Below are 26172 nucleotides of genomic sequence, written 5' to 3'. Positions count from 1 at the left end.
CATGGCCGCACACAGGGCTGCATACATGTGCTGGCAGCACACTAGGCCGCACACCTGGCCGCACACACACATATAGTGTGTATTTTGGCCATACACCCTCTTGTATAGCCTTATAAACCCTCATACAATCATATAGTATTGTAACACTTCATTATAAGTGTTTACTAGTCCCTAAGGTGGTCCCAAAATCATTATTCAGTCGTTCATAATACTAATTATATTATATATATGCCAATATATGCTAAATAGGATTCGTGTGTGTACTCAAGCCACCACTTGATACTTAGCAACTGATCCAACATTTTCATCAGAACCACTCACTACAGGTGAGTTTGTACCCCTTAATCAATGTGTTAAATTGTTTTTAAATGTTTTAGGGTGGATACAAGTAGAATTATGCTAATTATTATATCAATCACATGTAATTAATAAGCAGCATTCAAATGATTGGCTACTCATTAGTCGTTTTACTAAACAGTTTCCTTCAAATGTCTTTCATAAACACTTTATATGTTTAAAACTCCTTAATTCTCTGTACATTATACTCTGTATATTACTTTTCAAACTTATTTTCAATTGTGTTTCAAACAAATGTTTCTTTATATTAAACCGTTTTATCAAACCCATGCCTTCGAAACCGTTTTATAGATCGACATCAACTCGATCTTTTCTTAGAAAATATTTACGTTCAAAGGTTTTACAAATCTTATTTTATGCTTTTATATTATAAATTGCATGCCTCTATATGTATAGTTATATAAGAAATGTTTAAAAGACTTAGGAAGGCTATCCACCCTATTTCCTTTTCGCGCTTAAGATGTGCTCTGGTGGGATATCGGGTACTCGTCCGAAGGTCATTTAAATATTAGTTATATATCATGTGTACATATATAGTCATAAAAGGTCCTTCCAGTTCATCCCATGCCCTTGAGTAGCAAGGGTATACATCCATGTCCATAGGTACCAGTTAGATTACTAGTAAACTACCATATGGGTAGTTTAGGAAGATACTAGAACTATTACTAGAACACAATATCATACTATGAGTCAGTTCATTCATGAGTCAACACTTACTACTAGGAGAACATATACAACTATACTAGAGAAGAACATATACAACTATACTAGAGAAGAACATATACAACTATACTAGGAAGAACATATACAACGATACTAGAATGAGTACATTACTATACTTGCTAGGTAGAGAGCACGTACATTACAACTAGAACAGTTCATTACATTACATATACATGAATACGTTAATAATTGTGATCCACTGTATCGGAGCATGCCTTAAATGTCATGGCCCGAGTTGTTGCCAGAATTCTCTTGGAGGGAATGTGTGAGTTTGCGTATAGATTTATACTGGATTGACTATCCTACACCTTGCTTCTAGCTACAGCCGGACCTGCAGGTCTGCGGGTGCCAAACATCATTCCATTTTACGACCATTCGTATGTCGTTGTTACCAGTCGATAGTATGGTACAATTAATCACATGATGCCTTAATATAAATCCTGTTTAAGGTAGTTAGTACAGCAGTAGTTCCTATAATACAACACTACAGTACTACATTAATTTGCCCCTTTTCACATTTTAGTGATCATTTCACTTAAACATTAAATGTAAAAACTATATTTTGTAAATGATAGTTACACTTGGGAAAATTACACACTTTTACAAGAAATGAACATTTAGAAAAGTTAAGTCTTGGTAGAAGACTACATTGAGATCAGTTAGGTCTTGGTAGAAGACACACTTTATATAATAGTAGGAATCATAGGGATTTCTAGGGTTTTTCAAACGTTTACAGTTGTTTTACAAAATTTTTACATTTACAGTTCATATACATTTTCAATACTTACAATTCATATACATTTTCCATACTTACAGTTCATAAACTTACAAATTCTTACATACAAATTAAGACACCAAAATACTTATGATCTCACCAGCTTCAAAGCTGATACTCGCTTTCAAAATTACTTGTATCCTCAGGTCATCATAGACAGGTACCGATGCAAGGAATAGGGAAGATGGAGCTCGTTGAAGACTCATCTTTCATTTTGATTTATGCTTTACAGTTTATCAAAATTTGACAGAACACACTTGTATAATAATTATATTATTAATGCAATGGATGATGTTGTTGCTTGTTTACTACTTTACATTGTTGTGGTACTGTACATGATGTCCTCCGCTCCAAAACGTTTCCGCCGTTCTTGTTTTTGGGGTGTGACAAATACTGAATATTGGGCCCTTGACGCAACAAAAGCATATGAGTTAGATGATACTGTCAGGTATAAACCTAAGCCACCAAACCTAATAGCTAGGGAAGCAATTCTCCACTGTATGTCGCTAAAGAAAGGGCCACCACAAACCATAATGTCCTCAATCGCCCCGCGCAACCCGTTGTCAAAGAACAACACCGCCTCCTCCAAATACACGGGTTGACACGTCCTCAACACAAATAAAAGTTTAGCAATACCCATACAAGACCGAAGCAGAAGGAGCTCACTTTGGGATTCAGATAATTATGGAAGAAAGTGCATCAAGTTCACAGCATCTGCGGCTCTCTTTATGGCTAAGCTACTAATGAAACCAACATCTCTACTAACAGCTCCTCCAAGAAGTTTCACCCACAATGGTGGCCTCCCTTTACTAACCGATAATAGTCCTTCACTTAGCTTCCTGCAATCACATAATGGCCAAAAGAGCTCGGTTTTCTTAATATTCAACTGAAGGCCAAATTTTGGGCCAATCACCTTAATGATGTCCAACACTTTGGCCACCTTCTGTGAATCTCTAATAAGTGTGCCATCATCAAGGTTCAATGCATGGAGAACAAGCTTGAAATTGTCTCTAATATAATCTCCTTGTTGAACCCCAGTAGTGTACCAAATATGTGTGTCTCCAAGATATAACCTTGTTACTTGAGCTTCTAGGAATTATACCCACATGGATATATAAAGGCACCTCAATTTAACCTTATTAAGTAATGTGGATCTATCGACAAGGTTAATGGCATTGGAAAAGTCCACGGTAAGCATAGAAAGATACCCGTCATCATGGCGCTCACTCAACACCCTGTTGGTGCTTTGTAATATTGCCTCAATGCCACCCGACACCCCGACCCCGAACTGAAAATCATTGAGATACTTGGCCATTTCTTTAACAACACCTTTCATAGACAACTTGGAAATAAAACATATCCATATAGTGCCTACTACAATTGGTCGTATTCCCTTGTTAGGTTTTAAGAGCGGCGTAAGAGGAGAAGAGGCAACAAATTATGCCAAACTCGAAAGGCGTCTTCCCCTAGCCATAAATTAACCGCATATGTAATAGCATGTAGGAGGTCTTTTGACTATAGTTGAGCCTTCTCCACAAAGAGCATCCAAAATATGTTGAGCTCTCAACCAATCTCTCCCACACGTGGTTCCTTTAAGGAATGATTTAATGCCTCCAAGGATGTTGACAATATCAACTACAAGGGAAGGTTTTGAAAATATGGTACTCGACATGGATTGTAATGGCTTGTGTGGATGCTTATCCTCCAAAGCCTTTGTGGTATCATCCCCGTATGGAGCAACCCCCGAGGAACATAATACTTTCACTATTGTTGTGAAACTCCCATCTGTAACCTTACTAAGACATTGCCTGACATTGGTCCCGCCCTGTGTTCTATCCTCCTTAGTGTACTCTTTTTTTCCTTGTTGCTCTAGCCTTTCATTGTCAACCAAGTTTTTAATAAGCTTGGCAATATTGTATTCTATACCCCAAGTAGCTAATGCGCTTAGGATATTACGATGTTGTAAGGACTTTCTGTTCCCAGACCTACATTCTTGCTAATTCTTGGACCTGAACAATTGAAGAGTATACATAGGAAGAATTAACAATGAAACCCATGCTTCAATGGACCCAAGATGAGCAACCACCTTGAAAAGTGTTGTTTTCAAAGCATGAGAGAACACCATACGACATTTATGTGGGATGCTTTTGATGGTGGTGGTATGTAGTTTAAAAACATGATCAAGTAGCTGAGCATCCAACACCAACCCATCATTGAGATCGGCTTCCAGTTCATTGGGTGGTAGCTTTGGAATGCCAACAATATGCCCACTCATGTCATCAGCCCTGTAAATAAACATAATCAGACCACCCGGGTGGTGACACAAACGACTCAAGGCATGAAGACTCTTTTAATTCCCACATATCCATTAACCAAATGCCTTCAATGTTGTTGCCACAAACATAAACAATGCATTGCCAGAAGTAATAGCCTCCTGTAACACGGATTTGCTTTCATCAATAGGGAGGTGTAGGATCTTGAGATGAGATATCATATGATAAATCCTTGTACTTCTTACAATACCATTTAGGCAACAATGAAACTCCCGAAAAGGACACGACCAAGTTCTACTCACAGAAGAATGAGTGGAAGCCATGAAACACAAATAAAATTTATTTAAGCCTTAAGGTGAGACCCGGAATTATAAGCAATAACCCAAAGAAAAATGTGACACTCCAACAAAAGGTTGGAGTGTGCATAATGAAACCAACACCGGGTACAAACTTTACATCTTCTTGAGTCTAAAATTGGCTGCAACACTTGGAATACTCATTTAGGAATTTTATCAAACACTTGGCGTGCCGAAAATGAATCACCTTGGTTGCACCAACAAACCTTGATAATTTTACCTGGTTGTAATCTTTAAAGGAGGAAGCAAGCAATCCAGACACTAAGTGTCGACTTGATAAGTGTATTTTTTTTAGTTCGATTTGATAAGCATCGACTATATGTTGCATTTTTTGTTGCATGTGTCAAATGGAGGAAGCAAAAATTCAAGTGTGGGTAAACCTTCAATCAACCCGATGTAGGAGCAACAGAAGAAAGGCGGGCAAAGAACGGTTCATCACAATAAATCTTAAAAGATGAAGTTGCTTCTATGTCGAGGTAATTGCCACCGCTTAGAATAAGTTTCATTCAATTTCAATCCACTTTAAATAAAGAATTCTGATGATCGGGATGAAATCTAAGTTTCTGTCATTGGAGACAAAAAAAAATAACGTTATTAGAAAAACCTTTAAGCGGACTTGAACTAGTGGATCCTCATCAACTAGATCATAATCCCAAAGTGATTCTGACGATGAAGTTTAACGGGAGCATGTTGTTGAAGAACTTCCGCCTCAAGACTTCATAGTTCTTAGGACTTTGGGCTTCTGTATTCTCCTTACAATCCCTGAAAAAATGATCAGGGTCTCCACAGTTAAATCAGTTACCTAATTTTATCTTCTCGGAAGTGGATCTCCTTGTTGAGCTGTTTCCCTTGAACTGAACTCTTCTGACCCCGTTTGTTTTTATTTCTTCATAGCGCTTGACGATAACTATAAGGCTGGCAACAAGCTCATCAGTTAGATCTTCATCACTTTCTTCACCCTGATCTGAATTATCTGAGTCGTTGATGTGCTTCACTGCTTCCTTATGAGACACTAGGGTAATAGACTTTTCCTTGCTTGAATCGTTCATGATTTCCTTATGAAGATCTTTGGTCTCTTCATAATTTCACAGATTACCAAACAAAGAATTCAGATCAATGGTATCGATCTTCTCACTGTTCTTAAGAACATCAGCGTGATATTCCCAACTTTTCTTAAGAGAATCAAGAAACTTCAGAACCAGCTGAGATGAGTTATTGATAATTCCCAGCATGCATATATCATTAACCAAGTAGTTAACATATTAAAGGGTTGGTCAAGAGACTCACCTTGTTGAGCAAAGAAATGATCGTATCTATGATTAAGATTATTGATAATCGTAGCCTGGACTTCCACAATGCCTTCATAAGTCACTGTCAACATATCCATCATCTCTTGTGCTGACTCACAATTTTGTACTAGATGATACATGTGGTAGGGAAGAGATTGTCCAATAGCATTCTTTGCTTTCACATCAAGACTGAGAAGTCTCTTGTCATCGTCATCATAACTCTTTGTTGGCTTTTGCTTCATGGGTGCCAAAGGGAGCGTTGTTTACCATGGGTTGGTACATAGGAACATGGGGAACTTTTTCAACAATGTTTCTCATCTCATAGTCAATGGTATCAAGAGCCACTATAGCCTCGGTTTTCCACATGGAGAAGTTGTGTTCATCGAAGGGAGTAATTTTGTTGAGACCAAAGGATTTGGAATTTCTTGAAATCGAAATGATAACTTGATTGTATCAAAAAAAAAACCGCTCTGATATGAATTGAAAGTTTGTATCGATCAGACACACTTCAAGTATGAATAACAAACGTAAAACTAATCTAAGCAAAATAATAAATAGAAAGTAAATAACATAGAAGTTCTCCAAATTGTTCTTTCACCAAGAAATAGTTTTGTCTTCACCAAGAAGACGGGTTTGTCACAAATACGATTGACAAAAAGCCACGATCACACATACAACATTTGGGTTTACCATAATGTTGTATATATAATAATCTATACATGTATATCCCTTGATTGAAGGGATTACGTCTAATCTATACTAAGAACCGATCTTATCACACAGATACCGGATCTGTGATCTATTCTATACTTATCTATATCATTACCTAATATACAAAATATTACAATCTGATAACTGAACTGTAAGCTGACGTTGATAAGCTTGATACTCTGGCGCTATAAATGTAATAGAAACTGATGTTGATCTATCAGCATGTCGTTTGTTTCACTCATTAGATCATAACAAAAAGTGACACCCTTTCTTGTACCAACAACAATAAACTCAATCATCTTAGCTGCAACGCCTATTAGTAGATACCTCATCACTTGAATTTTAATAATATAATCGATGAACCCTTTTTAAATCCCATGATGTTTGAGAAGTTGCAACCGTTCCTTGCCTCACAAGATAATGTTATGTTAACCTCTTCTTATACAAGTATGTTCTAATAAAATACTTCATCTTTTTCATGTTCCTTATGGATATTGGATTAAGATGCATATCACCATATGTGACCTCGGTAATCATGATTTTCACTTTCTCTTTGGTTCATCCATATCTATCATGATCACTAATGTTACATGTATGCAACTGGAAGGTGTTTGTTAGATGTTATTTGATGCATTTTTCTATTAGTTTTTATTAGTGTTGCGTACCATATATTATGCTTTTATATATACTTTATTGTAAATAATGGTCAACTCATACTTTTACTAGAATTCTCATAGTTCTCATAGTTTATGTCCTTTTCATGTATTGCGAAGAGAGAAATATTTTGGAAGCTTATGGAAGCAACTTGGATGCATTTTAGGAGCTTAATGGAGCTAAAACACCTATGGAAGCTGGAATTGGATTAAAGTAGCTGAAACTAAAGCTTTCGAGCTAGAATCATGTCTTTTTGTAGCTACGTGATCGCAACCAAATTATGTGATCTCGTTACACGATTGTGTTTTCATCTCACAACTTGAGTAGTCAATAGCGATGGGATAGCGGTTATCGGTAGTTGGCAAAATAGCGGTCAAAAATAATGGTACCGCAAATATCGGCGATATTGATCGACATTTGACCGCTATTTGACTGATATTTGGCAAATATCAGTGGGATAGCAGTGAAATAGCGTTTATAGCTAAGGTTTTTATTAAATCAATTCATTGATTATTAAAATGTAGATATATATGGGATTGACAAACATTTGCTTCAAACATTTTCTAATTTATTTTCTACTTAATGACCTTGTATTCATCCAATACAACTCAAGGTCACAAAGGCTCTATGTAATATAAAAATACCGATATCTCACTGATATCCCACCGCGATAACCAATATATCAAATATCAACCCTTGACTGATATTTGATTTTGGACCACAATCACTATCTCACTGATATCCCACCGCGATAACCAATATATCGAATATCAACCCTTGACTGATATTTGATTTTGGACCACAATCACTGTAGAGCTAACGACTATTTTATCATTTGAAGACCTCGACAAAGTTGAATGATCCAAAACACAATCGAGAGGGAAAAAACATGATTGTGTTTTTCCAGTACACGATAATGTTTTTCGTAAGAATTGTCAGTATCACATCCTACTTTATTAAATAGTTTCCAAGCACATTTTTCAAATTTTTTGTATTTTTTGTGAACGCGTTTTTTAGGAAACACGAACTTGTAAGCCTTAGAATCCTTAGTAGATTCTATTTGTTGCATATAAATACACTTCCAGACATCCAGAACAAGTCAAATTGTTCCAGATCCTTTCTGGTTGAATTTCAGACGATTTGTAGCCATTTATGTCATTTTCAGCGATTTACAAAGATTTGAAGATTGTGACTCGACTAGTTAGTTTAGTTAATCACTTTTACTCATGGTATTATTTTTATGTTTTCGATTTGTTTTTAGCAATTTTTGGATAAGAACCGTAGTTTTTAGTTCTTCAAAGACTCGTACTTTTTGCATGATTAATCTAAGATTTGGTTTTTTAATTTGTGTTTACATCTGACGGTTTCAGTTTTGTGCTTATATAAATGTTTGTTTTATTAATTCTTTTTAGGCTAATTGCTTAAATTATGATTAAATCAATCTAGTTAATTAGATGTTAAAATTATTCGTAATTTTTCTAATCAACAGGTAGCAAGTAAAAAACACCAAATCGGTTCAATGTTAGGATTTAATGTTGATGTAAACTGAAATTACATACTTTTTTGGTTACAATCTTATGAGAATTATTTTATATTGCTAGAAATTTTACACAGATCTTAATGCCACTTTTTTTGATTTAATTAAGAGTTTATTTAATTCAGTTAGTAAACTGTTATGATTAATCAAAGAGCTTATTTTGGTTTAGTAATTTACTAAAAGAGAAGTTGCTAGAGCTTATTTGTAATGTCCTAAATTTCAAACCAATTGTTGTTTTCATTTTTCAAATATAAATTAAACATTCGAAAATCATGTTTCATAAAAATCCCAAGTACCAAAAGGTTAAAATCATGAGAACCCAATAAAATGTATCAAAAAATGCGGAAGCCAAATAACATAATAGATAATTGACATGCATGAATCACGGTTAAGCTAGAGCCTAACTACTGCCAGAAGCACAACTTCCAAAACATTTAATCCACGTCTATAAGCACATATCGTAATGATTTCCCCAAAATATCACAAACAGCATAATAATAACTATACATAAAAGTATTGGGCCTCTTTAGCTCATGGTCAGTTCCGATCTTGATATCATCCCAATCGTGTACTCTTTAACTCAAAGCATGTCCCGATCTTGTCATTAACACATCGAACATCGTCTGACTCACGGCATACCTCGATCTTATCATCAAACCAACAAGGCACATATAATACTAATCAACAAGAAAACAAGCAACAACCCTCAAACTGTAATCCATAACCAAGACCCTACTAAGGATATTAATATGTTATAGTATTTACACATGCATCCAATACATAGAGGATCCAATCACGCCTTAAGTAATATAGTGACAAGTATCATAGTCTCACAGTTTCAGAAAGATAAACAACTATCACGAACCACCTAGACATCAAATAGATGTCCAAACTCAGCCTATAGCTCAATCTTAACAAGTTGACCAAAAGTCAAACTGGTAAAAAAGTCAATGGTCAAAGTTAGCGGTCATCGCGTCGTGACCAACTCCAGGTCGCATAGGGATTACTGAGCGACAATATTGTTGTGTTTAGCCCAAAGCTTGCAACACAAGGCCTCAAGCCAGTCACACCAGAAACTTGCTTAACAACCTTCATTCCAGTGACTTAATCCCTTAAGATTAGAAGACTATAAGTTCAAATATGGATCTTAGAATTATCTTAATGGAAAAACTTTCTAACTTTATCCATAAGCAAGGCTTAATCACCCACTAAACTAAACCCTAGGACCAAAAAGTCACCAAAAGTGTCAAACCCAAGTGTATGGCACAAGGTAAGCACATGCATGCCCTTTTTCACCTATAAGAAAGGCCCAAAAGCAACAAACTTATGGGTTTTACATGCAATAACGCAGATAAATCCTTATACACTGAAGGGTACATGTAACCTATTAATATCTAGTCATAACTCTATTGAAGTAACATTCTATTGAACAACAAGAACCCTATAATCCTAGGTAATTTCGAAAAATCATAGAAGAAAACATACCTCTTGATTATTATGGTAAACAACCAAAACAATCATTCTTGTAGTTTCTTGGAAACTAGCACCAGAAATCTCATGTGTCTGATGGTTCACACCCAACCCTAGCAACAAGAAGGCTTAAGTGATAGCAGAGGGTATAATGGAATTTCTGGCTGTCTCTTGTAAAGGAGGAGTAGCCGAAAATCCAAGGCCAAGGGTCCTTTATATAGACTAACTTGGAACGCTAAATAACCCTAATTTGAATAAAATAATATTAATTCATATTGGTAATTATCTAGCTTCCTATTTATCTACAAGGAATATTCCAGATGCCCTGGAATACCCTAAAATCGCCCGCCCCTTCCAATGAAGGTTATGCAACCTCTCTTATTCAACTATTGAACAATTACACTTTAACATTTGCACTTTTAATTGATACAATTAATCCCAAAATTAATTCTAACTAATTTCTGATTAATTCCTAATTAAATATTACTATTTCTAATTAATATATTATTTTCACAACATATTAAGAAATTCATTTATTTTTATTTATTAATCATATAATAAAATAATAACTCATTCTCTCTCTCTCTCTCTCTCGCATGCTGCACACGAAAGACTCCTCTTTGTGCTACAAAGACCATGTTTTCAGTTGGTCTGTAGAACAAGTATCCAAAAGAGTTTTTTGGGTAGCCAATGAAAATACATCTCTCACTTCTGGCTTGTAGCTTGTCATGAGACTCTCGTCTAAGGAAAGCTTCACAACCCCATACTTTGATATGTGATCATGAGGGAACTTTCCATGTCCACATATCGTGACGTGTTTTTGCAACGTTTTTATTAGGGACAAGATTGAGGATATGGAAGGTTATCTCTAAGGCAAACCCACAGAAGGAAATAGGAAGAATGACTCGACTCATCATGGAACGAACCATGTATAACAAGGTTCGATTGCGACTCTTAACCATACCATTATGTTGTGGTGTTCTAGGAAGAGTCAATTGTGAAACTATTCCACATTCCTTGAGATAGTCATGGAACTCAATACTAAGATACTCTCCTCCTCTATCAGATTGAAGAATCTTTATCTTCCTACCTAATTGATTGTTGACTTCATGTTTAAATTCTTTGAACTTTTCAAAGGTTTCTTATTTATGTTTGATCAAATAGATATAACCATATCTACTATAATCATTTGTAAATGTTACATGAAATCGATTGGCATCTCTTGTGGTGGATCTAAAGGGTACACACACATCTATGTGTATGAGGTCCAACAAATCTTCACCTCTTCCACGATATCTAGTGAAAGGTGATTTTTTCATCTTGCCTAAAAGATAAGATTTGCATTCATCATTTGGCCTTAGGTCAAATGATTCCAAGACTCCATATATTTAGATTTGGGCGTTGCGTTTCTTGTTAATGTGCCCAAGACGACAATGCCACAAGCATGCCTGGTCTAAACCATTAGATGAATCAATGTGAAATACACTATTTTGTAAGCTATCAACACAAGTCATAGTTTCATACACCATTACAAGGTAAAGCTTCAGATGTAAAAACACAACTTTTATAAACCAAAATTGAACCGGTCAAATCATTAAATGAATAACGAAAACCTTGTCTGAATAATGCATGATATGAAATAATGTTTCGTGTAATTTCTGACGAATAGCAACAATCTATCAAATTTGAACTAACTTCACTACTAAGCACACGATGATAAGTCCCAATCTTGGTAACAGGAGAAGACCACCTATTTCCCATGATCAGATTCATCCTCCCATGCTCCACCTCTTCGCTTTATTTTAGTCCCTACAAATCAAAACAAATATGAAAACCACATCCTGTATCAAGAACCCAATAACAAGTAGATTGTGAGTTATTAGTTTGAATAGTACATATACCTGATGACGATGGCTTCACCTTTCCATCCTTGATGTCTTGCAGGTACCTGGTGTATCTCCTCTTCCAATATGTCATTGCAATAGTAACAAGTAGCCTCTTTGGGGTCACTAACAGCTAGAATGTCTGAGTTGGTCCTTGTCTTTTGGCTATTACTAGATGACCTAACTTTGGCCTTGTTCTTCCAGTTAGATTTGGGAGCAACCTTCCTCTTTTTCCCTTTGCTTTTACTAATGGTGAGAGCAGAAGCATTAGTGGAAGGGGATGGATTTTTTCTCTTTATTTTTGACTCAGTAGTTTGTAGCAAGTTGTGGAGTTAGGCTAATGTGAATGTTGTGTAGTTCAAATGACAACCCAATATGAACTGGTCATAACAACTTAGCAAGGAGTTCAAGACCATGTCAATGGCCAACTCCTCGACAAAATACATATGAGGCTAACAAGACATTCCACGTGTCTTTGCATTCTCTGCATGTGGTTACACATAGACTCTACCACTTTCATCTTTTAAGCCATGAGGGACTTGACCACCTCATATTTCTCTTGACGAGCTCTCATGTGGTACCTTTCCACTGGGTCATTGTTCATCCCATAGGGCTAATAGTCCTCATAGAACCTTTGTGACTCAATAGCCATTGTATTGAACATGATGCAAGTAACTTTTGTTGCATCGTCGTAGTGTTTCTTGTAGGAGGCTAGTTGTTCTATAGTAGCTTTGGCTTCATCGATTTCAACAAGTTTTTCTTCAAGGACATATTCTTTTCCCTCGAATCGAAGAGCCATCTTGATGTTACACATCCAATCATTGTATTTGGTGCCATCAAAGGTCACGATAGAGAGTAGGGAGAAACTCGAATGGTGGGTAGACGACAAAGGAGAAAAAGCTTCACCACGAGTAGACATCTATAGAGAAACAAAAATAGTTTTAGTTAGATTACTATAATCCTTCATATTTTAACCCAAAATACATAATTAAGGCTAGGATCCAAAATAATAATTCATAACTAAGAAGAGGGATGTCGTAATCTTATTATGAAATTAGAAAGGTAGGTTAACGCAATTTACCAATTTCGAGCTATGAAATTCCAAGATCTTTTGATATTCATTGAATTTATCATAGACATGTTTAATCTCAAATTATTCTCTACTATCGGTGACAGGGATACCGAGGATCACAAACAAGATGTGAATAGACATACATTATGCTTGGCACTCTCGATGTCATTTATCATCTCATACTAATGTGTCGGTTGACTAAGCACGCTCCATTAATCAATGTTAATTTTCGTGATGCCCATTATTAATCTTTATAGTCACTATTAGTGTGTCGGTAAACCACACGTGCTCCACTAACTACTATAAAGTATAATGTGCAATTTTTTGGATTAGCACACTCTTCACATTTTTTCCTAAACTAAAAGTAGGATTTTATAAAATGGTTTAGTTACTTTATATCATTATACTTATTAATGAAGTTATTGTCCTATCATATCCGTTCTGCTAACAACCCTCCACCAAACAAGGAAGCGATGGATGAGAGTGGACACCCATTTAACCGTCATTTTATAGACAGTTTCCTTATATCCCCTTATAGTTCAGCTTCGTGAATGAGGCATACTAGTGATCCGACTGATTTAATCTTATACGTATATTAATTAACTTTCAATATTATATATAAGGTGTATTTTAAAAACTTTTCTAAATACAAGGTTTAAATTAAATTTTCGAAACTATGGATTTTATTTAATTTAAGATAAACCAATTATGTTTTTAGTATTTATATTTTAATTAATCAAATAATTAAATGTAATTAAAACATAAGGATAATTCACAAATTAAAGATAAGGATATCTGATTAAAAAGATAATTATTTGATTTTATACAATTAAAAAATATTATCTAAAGTAATTATCCTAATCAATTTATGAATTAAGCAAAAACAATTTTAGCTGATCTGAGGGTCCACCAAGTCATGGTAGATAATTGCCACGTCGTGGTCGAAAAGAAAAAGATGCGGATTCGAAGATCACCACGTCGTAGCAGAAGAACACCACGACGTGGTGTCTCAATAGAATGTCGATTTTGTTTCCTCCAATTTGGGTTTTGCTCAAGTTCAATCAATGTAAAGTCAATTGTTGGATAACCATATGCTCTGAAACCACTGATGGATTTTACATGCAATAATGCGGATAAATCCTTATATACTTAAGGGTACATGCAACCTATTAGATCCAATGATAACTCTATTGAAGTAACATTATATTGAACAACAAGAACCATATAACCCTCGTTAATCTCAAAAATCATAGAAGAAAAGATACCTCTAAATTGTTATAGTAAACAACCAAAACAATCCTTCTTGTAGTTGCTTGGAAACTAGCACTAGAAATCTTGTGTCTCTTATGGTTCACACTCAACTCTAGCAACAAGGAGACTTAAGAGAAATTAGAAGCGATGATGAAATTTTTGGTTATCTCTTGTAAAGGAGGAGTGGCCGAAAATCCAAAGCCAATGGTCCTTTATATAATGCAACTTGGAAACCCTAGATAATCTTAATTTGAATAAAATAATATAAATTCACATTGATAATTATCCAGCTTCCTATCTATCTAACAGGAATATCCCAGATTCTCTGGAATACCTTAAAATCGTCCACCTCTTCCAAGGAAGGTTCTGAAACCTCTCTTGTTCAACTATTGAACAATTACACTTTAACACTTGCACTTTTAATTAATACAGTTAATCCTAAAATTAAATCTAATTAATTTCTGATTAATTCTTAATTAAATATTACTATTTTTAATTTATATATTATTTTCATAACATATTAATAAATTCATTTATCGCTATTTATTAATCATATAATAAAATAATCAATCATTCTCTCTCTCTCTCTCTCTCTCGCTCTCTCTCTCTCTCTCTAAATGTCATCATATTCAATTATTAGGTTTGAGGACAACCCAAAAGGAATTTGCTAATAAATCAAATATATACTAATTTAGTTATTGGCTTAGACACATAATCCATAGAAACTAACCCCAAAAAGTTTTGGAGTTCCCTAAACTCCAAATACATGAATATTAAGGGACTAAGGCGACCACCAAAAACCAAGATCTAACAAGACATAAACATAAAGTTTGAGACTTTATACCTTCCTAAGATCCATAATATATTAAGAGTGAAGAACTTTGTTGGATCTTCTTCACTTGTACCAAAACCAACACCTTATTCTTCTTCAAAAAGCACACCAAAAAAGCAAGATAAGAAAACAAGCACCAAAGAGGCTAGGGTTTCGATAAGAGAATATTCTCTGGAAGTGGAGGTTGACGAATGACAAAACCCTAGGGAAATATGCACTTTAATAAGACCAGATATCGTGGCCTCTTGGGTTTGAACCCTTGTGCTAAGAGCTTCATTAAAGGTCACCCCGAGAGCGTGTTGTGTCACACCCTCTAAGTCCGTCGCGTCGCTACCCAGAGAAAATCTAAAATTATAAATTCCAATTTGATACTTAAAAGCATTCATGAAATTCAGATGTTATATTATTAGTAGTTTTCAATGTCAACTTAAATAAAATGCAATTTAAATAACCTAATATGGATTATTTGCATAATTAGGAGAGTCAAAACAGAATTGAAGCGCTTTTTATTATTAAATTTTCTTAAATTTATTTCATTGTAATTTTTAGTTTTACTTTAATAAATTAACACACTACCCCTTTTATGGTGTGGAACTCAATTCTTATATGGTGGACCTACTTTCCTACTCTAGTGTGTCCCTTAAATGACCTCATTTTGGTCGGTAACTACACAAATATTCAAAATATGCTTAAGGAGTTAACTGATAATGTAATGATGGTTTGCTTCCTTTGGGTCATTTGGGAATTTGGTAAGGACAAAGGGTTCTACAACCTTATTGCATCTGATTCTATTGTGGTGTATGAAACTTTGTTTATTGTTTTCCTTTGGGTGAATAGTCACGAGAAAATAATTAATCTTCGTTGGATTGATTGGTGTTGTCACATAATTATTAAATGTAATTCAATGCTAAAAGTGTTGGCACTATTGTTTGGTTACACATTCATATGCTTTGACTAGAATCATTCCGAGCAATCTGTATTATTCATAGATCTAACAGACATGGCTCGCTCTCATATATCCATTGTGGTCACACCAATAGTGGCACTAGAGGAGTCGACTCCATTGCTCACCAAAATTAGACACGGGAAAGTTTCCCCCTAAATTCTTCAATTTCGCTACTAAAGGAGTTGTCGATAACGAATTTCGCCGCTTAAAGGTGAAATACATTGTTGTTTTTGCTTAAAATTTAGAAGTAAATTCTTTCTTTTTATTTAAATTATAAGTATATTAATCATCTTTGCAAAATAAAAAATGCTTTACTTCGTAAACTTGCTAAACAAACTCAAGTTTCAGCATCCTACAACAATCTAATCTTAGTGGACGAGGTAGCGATGTTTGAAAAGGTCTTGGGTACTCGAAGGAGACAATGAAAAGTATCGGGTGTAAACTTCTCCAACGACAGGTTCTAGTACTTACTTTGAGGAGCACTCACGCTCATAGGTGGCATAACACATGCAAATGCGTATTTAGCAAAATTAATTTAAGTAATTTTAACATATTTAATAATTTTGGTTTATGTCTATTATTTGTTATAAACATTGGTAATTAGTAGTTTAGTAATTTGGTAATTGTTAGGTGAATATTTTGATTTAATTTGATACTTTGGTTAGACTTAATTGTTAATGTTGTAATGCTTTGTTAATTTGTCTTTGTTGTAACTTAATTGTTAAGGATTTTAATGTATTTGTTATGAATGTGATAGTTTGATATTTTACTAATTTGTTAAGGACTTGATCTATATGAATTTGGTAGTGTGATATTTTACTATATATATTTTTTAATTTCTTATTTTAACTTATATATTTATTTTGTAGGTGGATGTTGTTACTATTCTTAATAACCCGATGTTTAGAGTGACATTTACAAAAATGGTTAAATTGTTATCCACCCAAAATGATAACAAAGGGTACAAAGCGGGCGACAATAATGACGAGTAGTTCTATATGTAATAAACAATTTAAATAATATAATTTATATTTTTGTAGTATTTTATGTGAGTTATATATAAATACAGTTCTTGTGCATTTCCCTGTATATATTAGTAGTATTTCTTCATTAATATAAACATTATATCTGCATTTTATGTAAAATACTAAAAATAACAAGCGGCGACACCAGTAGATGACATAAAACAATAGGGCGACAAGAACTGGCCAGCACGAACAGGACGGTAAGTCTTATCATGAATTTTTATTTACTATTTTTGTTTAATTATCATAAATTAAATGTCGTTTCTAATAATTTTTAATTACATTTATAGTTGAGGGACGTGCCCAAAGGAAAGTTTGAGGAAAAGCAAAAATAATTAAGCTTGAAAAAGCGATCTTGTAGAACCAGGGGAAACCAATAGGCATGCAATATGATAGGGATATCACATTTAATCCCGTAGGAGAGGCGGGAGACATGTTTTCCCGACAAGTTGGGAAAACAATGTGGCAGATGGTCCCTTTCGACAAATGGAGTTGGAAAAGAGTTTCCCCTGATATAAAGGACACTGTATTACAACATTTAGCGGTAATTATTTATTTAAATATATTTTATAGGTTTAACTATAATTGTTTTTTACTTGGTTAACTTTTCTTTTTATTGTAGACAAAGTTTGATCTCAATCAAATGTACCAGGATGCACAAGCTACTCTATTGACAGAGAGTTTTCAAGCAGCCTTGTTAAAAGGTTTTCGAGAGCGTAAAGCTGATGGAAAAGAATATTTCAAGATGGTCGGAGGGTATGAAAATATCCCGAGAGCATTGGCAAATCCTTCGGATGGTATGCTTGTTGATAACTGTGAGAAGACAGTTGAGTATTTTCAAACTGACGAACACAAAATTGCTTCAGAAAGGAACAAAAAAATCCGTGAAAAGCAAACAACTGTGAATCGTGGGGGTTCGAGCTCGTATAGCAGTACTTGCTATAAGAAGGTACCGTACGATACATGTAACTATTTATTTAAAATATAATCTAATTTTTAAACTTAAACAGAACCTTAAGAGGGTGGAAACATTTCGCAAAGCTCATACCAATAAGAATGGTGTATTTGTTACTGCTGAATCGGAACAACAATATGTAAGTATTTAATTATAATTTTATCATATATTTAAATGTTTATTTATACTTAATTGTTACTCACTTTTGGGAGTTACAGAATCGGTTAGTTGAAGAGCTGCTAGAACAAACTCAAGGTGAAACTGAGTTAACGCCCGCTCAAGAAAGAGCTACGTTCGAGAAAGTATTAGGAGAGCGATGTGGCCACATTAGAGGCATTGGCCGCAAACCTTCTGGTCTCCCGACGATTCCACAGCCTTCGCAACCATCACAACCATCACAGGTAAAATAGCAATCTACTTTAGCATCGTAAAATGCATGTTGATTTGGTAGTTTTGGTTTTGTGGTGGTTATTTGCTAAAAAGTTTGGTAATTTGGTTTTTGTCCCAAGTGCAAAATATAGCAATGTACTTTGGTTTTCTATCTTACTTTAAAAATAACAATGTATTTTGATAGTTTTTGTTTATGTTTGACGATCTAACTTATAAGTTTATATATATTGTTATTAATTATGTAGTTGGAAAATCTTCGTGCAATGCTCACCGACCTGACATGTAGGGATGAGCTTTATTCATTTTTTCAATCCCAAAATAATCAAGGAAACGATGGGAACGGCGATGAGGGTATGTAAGAATGAGTTTTATTTGCATATGTTGTCTCGTTTTGCTACTTGGTAGATTGTAAAAATTTGGTTGTTTTGTTACTCGGATATTATAACTTTTGATATTTAATTGTATTTTGGATGTTTGTTTGTAATTTGCATTGACACTATTATGTTTGATATTTAATAGGATGTTTGTTTTGTAATTAGCGTCGACACTGTTGGTTTTGATATTTAATTGAATATTGTTATTACCGGCGACAGTTTTACCTGCAATATTATCACCGACAACGAAAATCATTATTTTAAAAAAATTGAAAAAAAATTACCGGCGACGCTTTTACCAGCAACAGAACTCATTACCGGTGACATTTTTGTCGGCGACCCTTTTACCGGCGACATATGTCATTACCGGCGACAACATTATTAGCGGCGACAATAGTCATTGGCGGCGACTATTATCATTAGCGGCGACAAATTGATCAATAGCGACGAGGCAGTAGCGACGACTCAGTACCGGCGACGCGTTGCCGCTATTAGTATTACCGGCGACTTTTGGGACTTTTACCGGCGACTTTTGTCGCCGGTAATGGCCTTTTTCCTTGTAGTGAGGGACATTAGTAACAACAAAAGTTTGGTATTATTGACGACGCTAATGACGGAAACATCGCTGATTTTTGTGCATCAACGATGAAATTTTTGCAGCAACCCTAATAAAGGTATTGGCCGCCTTTTGGTGGCTTTAGATGCGACATTTGTGGTCACTGTGTCACAACGACTGTTTTTTTTTTAACCGAAAAACTAATCTACTTCTAAATATCTATGTCTGCTAGTAAGACTTGAATTCAATGACGTTTCATTTGAAAGAATTACTACTTATAGCTAGGCTAAATGCCTTTTGATTTAAACTATTTGTTAATTTTTTGTTTTCCCTAATGATTTACGCATTTAATAAAAAGCACGGGAGCCAACATAATAATTGTTAAATTCTATAATGCTTGGAAACCAATAAAAGAAACACGCGGATTAAAAAGCTAGACACTTCGTCATACTTCATGTAATTTAATAATTTTCACATTTGCATGCTTTCTATTTAATATACTATAACAAGACAAATGGTAGGTTTTAAATAATTATCTTTGTACGCTTGACTTAAACGTTAAAAGAAGTCTGTTTACATTCTTTTTAATTTAGATATATGTTTACCATGACTTGTATGTCTGACTTGAAAAGCTTCCTAGTTCCTAGAGTGTAAACTAAAGAAAAATTGGCCTATGGCTGGCTGCAAAAGTTGATAGTCTGCCACGTAATTCAAAATTTCAAACAGTAGAGACGATGTGGTTTATCGAAAGATATTTGAACTAAGTAAATTATAACCGACTATTGCATTACAATTACAATTATAATTATGTTAATGTATTGATTATTTATAGGGAAATATTCATAAAAGTCCATATATCTTGATAAAAAAGTCATTCCTATTATTTATTTATTTACTACTTTATTACTCGTAGGAACCACAGTTACAAAATTAATTAAATTTTCATAAAAAACTCATAATTATTAACCAGTTATTTTAAATAAATTATTAATTAAGAGATATTTTTTAGTTATATAAAAGTATAATCGTTGATTTAAACAAATAAATGACCTTATAATATGTTTTAATTTTATTTTAATTTTTATTCTAATGTTATTAATTAAATGTGATTAGAGTGGAAAATTAAAATTTGAAATTTGAAATGGAAAATCAATATGTTGATAGGTGGACTCACATTATGTAGGAGATATAATAGGGTGACACATGACAAAAGGAAAATAAGCATATTCTTTTATTAAAATATGAAATTTTACAATAAAACCATTAAAATCGACTATTATCTTGTAATTGAGCTCAATTTTCAGGCAGGGCCGTCCAAACATATTTTGGGCCCAGGACGAAGAAAAAAATAGACACATAAAATACACAAAGGTTATCAAGTTTTTATAATAACTCAATAATTGAAAGAAAATTACTCACTATCTTCTAAATATAACAATTTCCATAAAATATTTAGGCCCCTTTAAAAGATGGGTTCTGGACGGTCGTCCCTATCACCCATTCTCTGGGATGAGCCTGTTTTCAGGTTACCGCAAATAATAACAAGTTTCAATAATTTAATAAGTTGTTTTTTTTAGGTTTATGTCTTAACATATTTCATATTACCAAACACTTCTCTTTAACTTATTGGCTTTTCTAAAAGTTTATAAATCAATAAATTGTTTTTAAATGAAATCTCAAACAACCTTTAAATTATAATTTATTATTGTTGAAACAATCATTATAATTTGTTTGATTTTTAATATGTGATAATAAATAAAAATAATTTTATAATTATATTTTTATTAAATAAAATATAAAAACCTACTTGTAAAAATATGTTGTTATGAAATGGTTGTTTCAGCAAAAATATACCATAATTTAGAGGTGTTTGTGATATCATTTATAAACAACTTATTGATTTATTGGCTTTTTAAAAAGACGATAAGTTAAAAAAAGAATTTGGTAATATATATATATATATATATATATATATATATATATATATATATATATATATATATATATATATATATATATAAGTTAAGACAAACACTTAAAAAAACATCAACAACTTATTGAATTTTTCCACCACAAAAGCTAATGCAAACACTTTTTAAAAAACTAATTTTCTCACCACCATAACTCAAAAAGTCATTTTGATGTTCAAAATAAAATCCCAAACACCGTCTTAATCTTAAAATAAATAAGACTTGAGGTTAAAAATCATTATGTATCGAAAAAAATACATATATTTTGGCCTATTGACAAAAAAGCCACCATTGATATGTTGTTTACAATTTTATAACATCTTAAAATTTGCAATAAATTTGAACTTTTTAAAACAGTATAAGCATATTCAAAACCATGACTTTTATTCAAAAGAAGTTTTAAAACCACAGCCCAAGATCAATCTAGTTTCAAAAATCGTTATTAGTTATAAATCCTAAATTCAAGAAAACATAAACCAATGTAATATCAAAAACTCCAACAATCTGTCTCGAGTCAATGTGTACTGTCACACCTTGCCATCCTGAGTACCTGTTGATCCTGAAATAGTAAATTTAAAGGGAAAAGCAGTAATCATAAAGCTTAGTGAATTTCACACATACACAATATAATATCATAGAAGCTCTACCCCTAATACACATATAACAACAGTATCAGCCACACCACCACATATACATGTCAAAGAACGAATCAATAACAATAAGTACCTATTAGGACGCATTGGCTATGCTTGATCCCCCTTGCTCAGTAGATCAAGCCCATGAGAGACATTGGTTAAGCCCGATCCCCCGAACCTGAACCCATTAGGACACATTGGCTACGCCTGATCCCCTTTGCTCAGTTCTTCGAGCCCTTGGAACACATTGTGTAACATCCCAAAAATCCAGATAAAAATTTTCATTTTTAATTCATTCCAAAACATCCAATAATCATGTCAAAACAACCAAGTGTATCATAGTGAAATAATACCAGGGTATAAAATTCCAAAATCAAATAATACATAAAACATGGGCGGATGCGGTGCGATCAAGCTAGGCCCTTCCTTTTCGAGTTGGAAGTACCTGAAACATAAACTGAAAATTATAAGCAGAAAGCTTAGTGAGCTTCCCCAGAGTACCTAATATAATACATATATAACAGTCAAAATATAACTTGGTCTATTTCGCCCCTTTTGGTATCTTTTAACCGGTACTCGGTCTATTTCACCCCCTTTGGTATCTTTGAACCAGTACTGGGTCTATTTCACCCTTTCGGTATCTTTCAACTAGTATCAGGACTATTTCACCCCTACAACTAAGCATACAATCAAATAAGCTAGAGTCACAAAGACAACAAGCACATGCAGGCATAATTGTAAGTGTCACAAAGACAACTATCATTCTACAAGTATAATCCATTGGGCCAACATTGGTGCCTTCGACACATGAGTACAATGAAGGAAAACTCACTTTAGACTGAAAATCAACAAATCACCCTCGGGCTACTAAATCAAAAAGTCCTTACACTAGATCACAACAATACAACCCTAATTAGCAATTAGGTCACTAACCCAAATAGAAGGTCCAGATTCTAAATCCCTACTCCTAGGGTGAAAAGGCCGCTTACCCATCCCTTAATGAGCCTGACATAACATAGTCCAAATCCAAACAGGCACAAAGTCCCAAAAGACACTAAAGCCCAATTTAGGCCCAAATCATATAAACCCCAACTAAGAAAATCTCATGGCGCAGTAAGGCCCAAAACCCTAAAGTCTAAGGTAACCTAAAAATGAAGGCCCAAAAATTCCCTAGTAAGTATGCTAAGCGTGCCACCAGTACGCCGGACGTCCTCGAGAGCTACTCACATCTCGGGATTCTAGGTGCATACGCTAAGCGTACACCTACGTATGCCACAATTGGCCAAAGTCTCATTTCAAGGTCTTAATCCATTAAGATTTAACGTCCAACTTCAGATCTAGCTCTTTTGGAACATCCTAAGCAATAAAATTGGCAACTTTACTCCTTTGCAAGGATTAATGGGACTCAAATCATAGATCTAGCCTTCTACTTCTATTAAATTGTCACTAACTCGTGCATGGTTGGTCTACAACCATCAAGGTGCAAGCTTTATGGATCAAGGACCTCAGAAAAATCAAAAGGAGCAGCTTATAACATCTGGAGTAGCATTTACTCACAAGATTTCATCCATGGGACCAAATTATGCTAAATTCTTCCCCAAACCTACATCTAGAAATAGGATGAGCAATGTTTGGACTTTATACCTCCAATAAGCTAGAAAAAGTGAATAAAATCTGGATCTACAAGCTCCCTCTTATCAAATGCTTCTCCACAAGTCTTTTTCTTCTTCAATATGAACCATACACACTAAAACACACACACACACACACACTCAACGGTTAATCTCTTGGGAAATGGATTAAGGTTTTGAGGTATAACTCAAAGAAGGAATGGAGGATGATAAGGTGAAGGGTTGGGGGGACTTAATTTGTTTAAATAGGGTCCAAAACATAAAAATTAGGGTTTTCCCCTGACTTACGTATGCCCATATATGCATAGGTATGCTCAGCGTACTAGGGGGACACCCCGTCTCATGCATTCTTTGGAGTATGCCCAGCGTACTCAGGTTCAAGTGTCGAAAAGAAGAAATTAATTACATAAATTTTACATGACATATCAGGCGTTACATATTATCTAATCTCGATTCCCTGAACCTGAACCCATTGGGACACATTGGCTATGCCCGTTCTTCCTTGCTCGGTATGTCGAGCCCTTAGGACACATTGGGTACACCCGATCCCCCTCTCGGATACCCTGAGCCCTCCTATATGGATTCCTTAGTATATGAGCAAATACCATACTCTCTAATGCTACCCATATAAATATTGTATAGCACACATGAGCTAAAGCAAAGAATACACACCATCACACAGTGTAGTGTTAGACTCACCTCGAGTAGAAGAGTAAATCTCTAACTGCAGCCCAGAACCCACTCACGCCAAATCAACCTTCAACATTCCTAAGAATAATAATCAAGGTTAAAAATGGCTACTATTCACCCTAAACATATCATTAAATTACTAGGTTAAATTTCCAGATTTTTACCCAAAACAACAGCCTGGTCAAGACCTGTTTTCCATCCATTAAACCCATCCAAACTTGAACACGAAGCCATATTAATGAAGTTCATGTCAATAACTTTCCAAGGACTAATTATACAAGCTCGTATGATTTTTCTACAACTTATAATGGATTTTACAAAACTGCATATCAATGTAGCTCATCCTAGACCAGTCTATGAAAATGACCATTTTCACTTTAGTTAGACTCATTTCCAGATTTAAGCAAAAACTAATGAAATAAATTAGACTCACATATAAAACTTTTTTGCACTGATTTTGACCAAAACCAATGTCTATAACATCCGTTATGATGTTTAGAAAAACGGTACATAACAGTAGATTTTAAAAAAAAAAAGATAAAACTAGGGTTAGGGTTCACTCCATTCAACCAATTAAGTCCTAAATTCGATTAAGACCTTCCATGTCTGTAATACATCAGCCCTAGGTCCTATAGTTTTTTTTTCCAAGCAATGAGGAAAAAAGCATACCTAGGTTGTTAAGATTGAAAGCTCCATACAAGCCCTACTCGTCAAATTTCGTGAAGATCCAACGGTTCAATCTTCGAGGATCGTCCAAACACTATTGTAAGGTCTTCAAAAATGAGAATTTCAAAAATTTTCTCCTTGGCATCAGCTCTTCAAGGATTGTAATTCTAGGGTTTGTAGATTCCCCTAGAACGAAAATAATGATGAAATCGAGGTCATTCTCATTTTTAAACCCTAACAAGGTTTCATTTTGGCAATTTTGACACAAATAGTACAAGTTCCTAGACGTCTACCATTTTATGTTTTAAACATGCCCCTTTCAACCTTTCTAATCCATTTCTATTTCATTTTAGGTTATTTAATTATCCTTTTCATTATTAAAATAAATTAATGAAACTAACTAATTAAAATATGAAAATATTACTATACCGAAAAATAGGATGTTACAACTCTCCACTGCTTGAATTAGAGTTTGTACTCGAAATCACAACTAGCACATAGTTCTGGATAATGTGCTCTCATCTATGCCTTCGGATCCCAGGTCGACTAAGAACCTTTTCTATTATGTCGCCGAACCTTCACACTCCCAATCATTTTTTTTTACACAAGGTCTTCGTCTTTTTCTTGATAATATCAATCAACTTCTCTACATAATTGAGTTGCTCACCAAAATGAAACACATCATTTGTCTTAATCACAATATTCATACTCCTTAGTACTCGATGACCAATCTTTCCCAATACCAAGGCATCATGCACTTCTTACCACACAACATTTCGAACGGAGGCATGCCGATGTAAGAGTGAAAGTTGTTATTATGGGAAAAATTCTTCTAATGGAAGATACTAATCCCAATTACCCCCAAAGTTTGAACCATGCATTTACTCTGACCGTTTGTTTGTGGGTGGGACATTTTGGTAAATTAAAACTAAGCATCCATTTCTTCTTGAAATCTTTCCTAAAACCAAGTCTTGAACCGAATATCCCTACCAAAGACAAAAGAAACTGGCACTCAGTGTCTGGCTACGACCTCCTTCATGTAGATGTCTTTTCATTACCTCTAGTGTACGAACACACACCAGGTCATAATGTGTCAAATAACCATGACCCTCTCGATCAAAAGTTGAAATATTGCTTGAAACGCTCACATA

This window comes from Lactuca sativa, chromosome 8 (assembly GCF_002870075.4).
Source record: "Lactuca sativa cultivar Salinas chromosome 8, Lsat_Salinas_v11, whole genome shotgun sequence".
Taxonomy (NCBI): domain Eukaryota; kingdom Viridiplantae; phylum Streptophyta; class Magnoliopsida; order Asterales; family Asteraceae; genus Lactuca; species Lactuca sativa.
Note: the sequence above shows the minus strand (reverse complement) of the source record.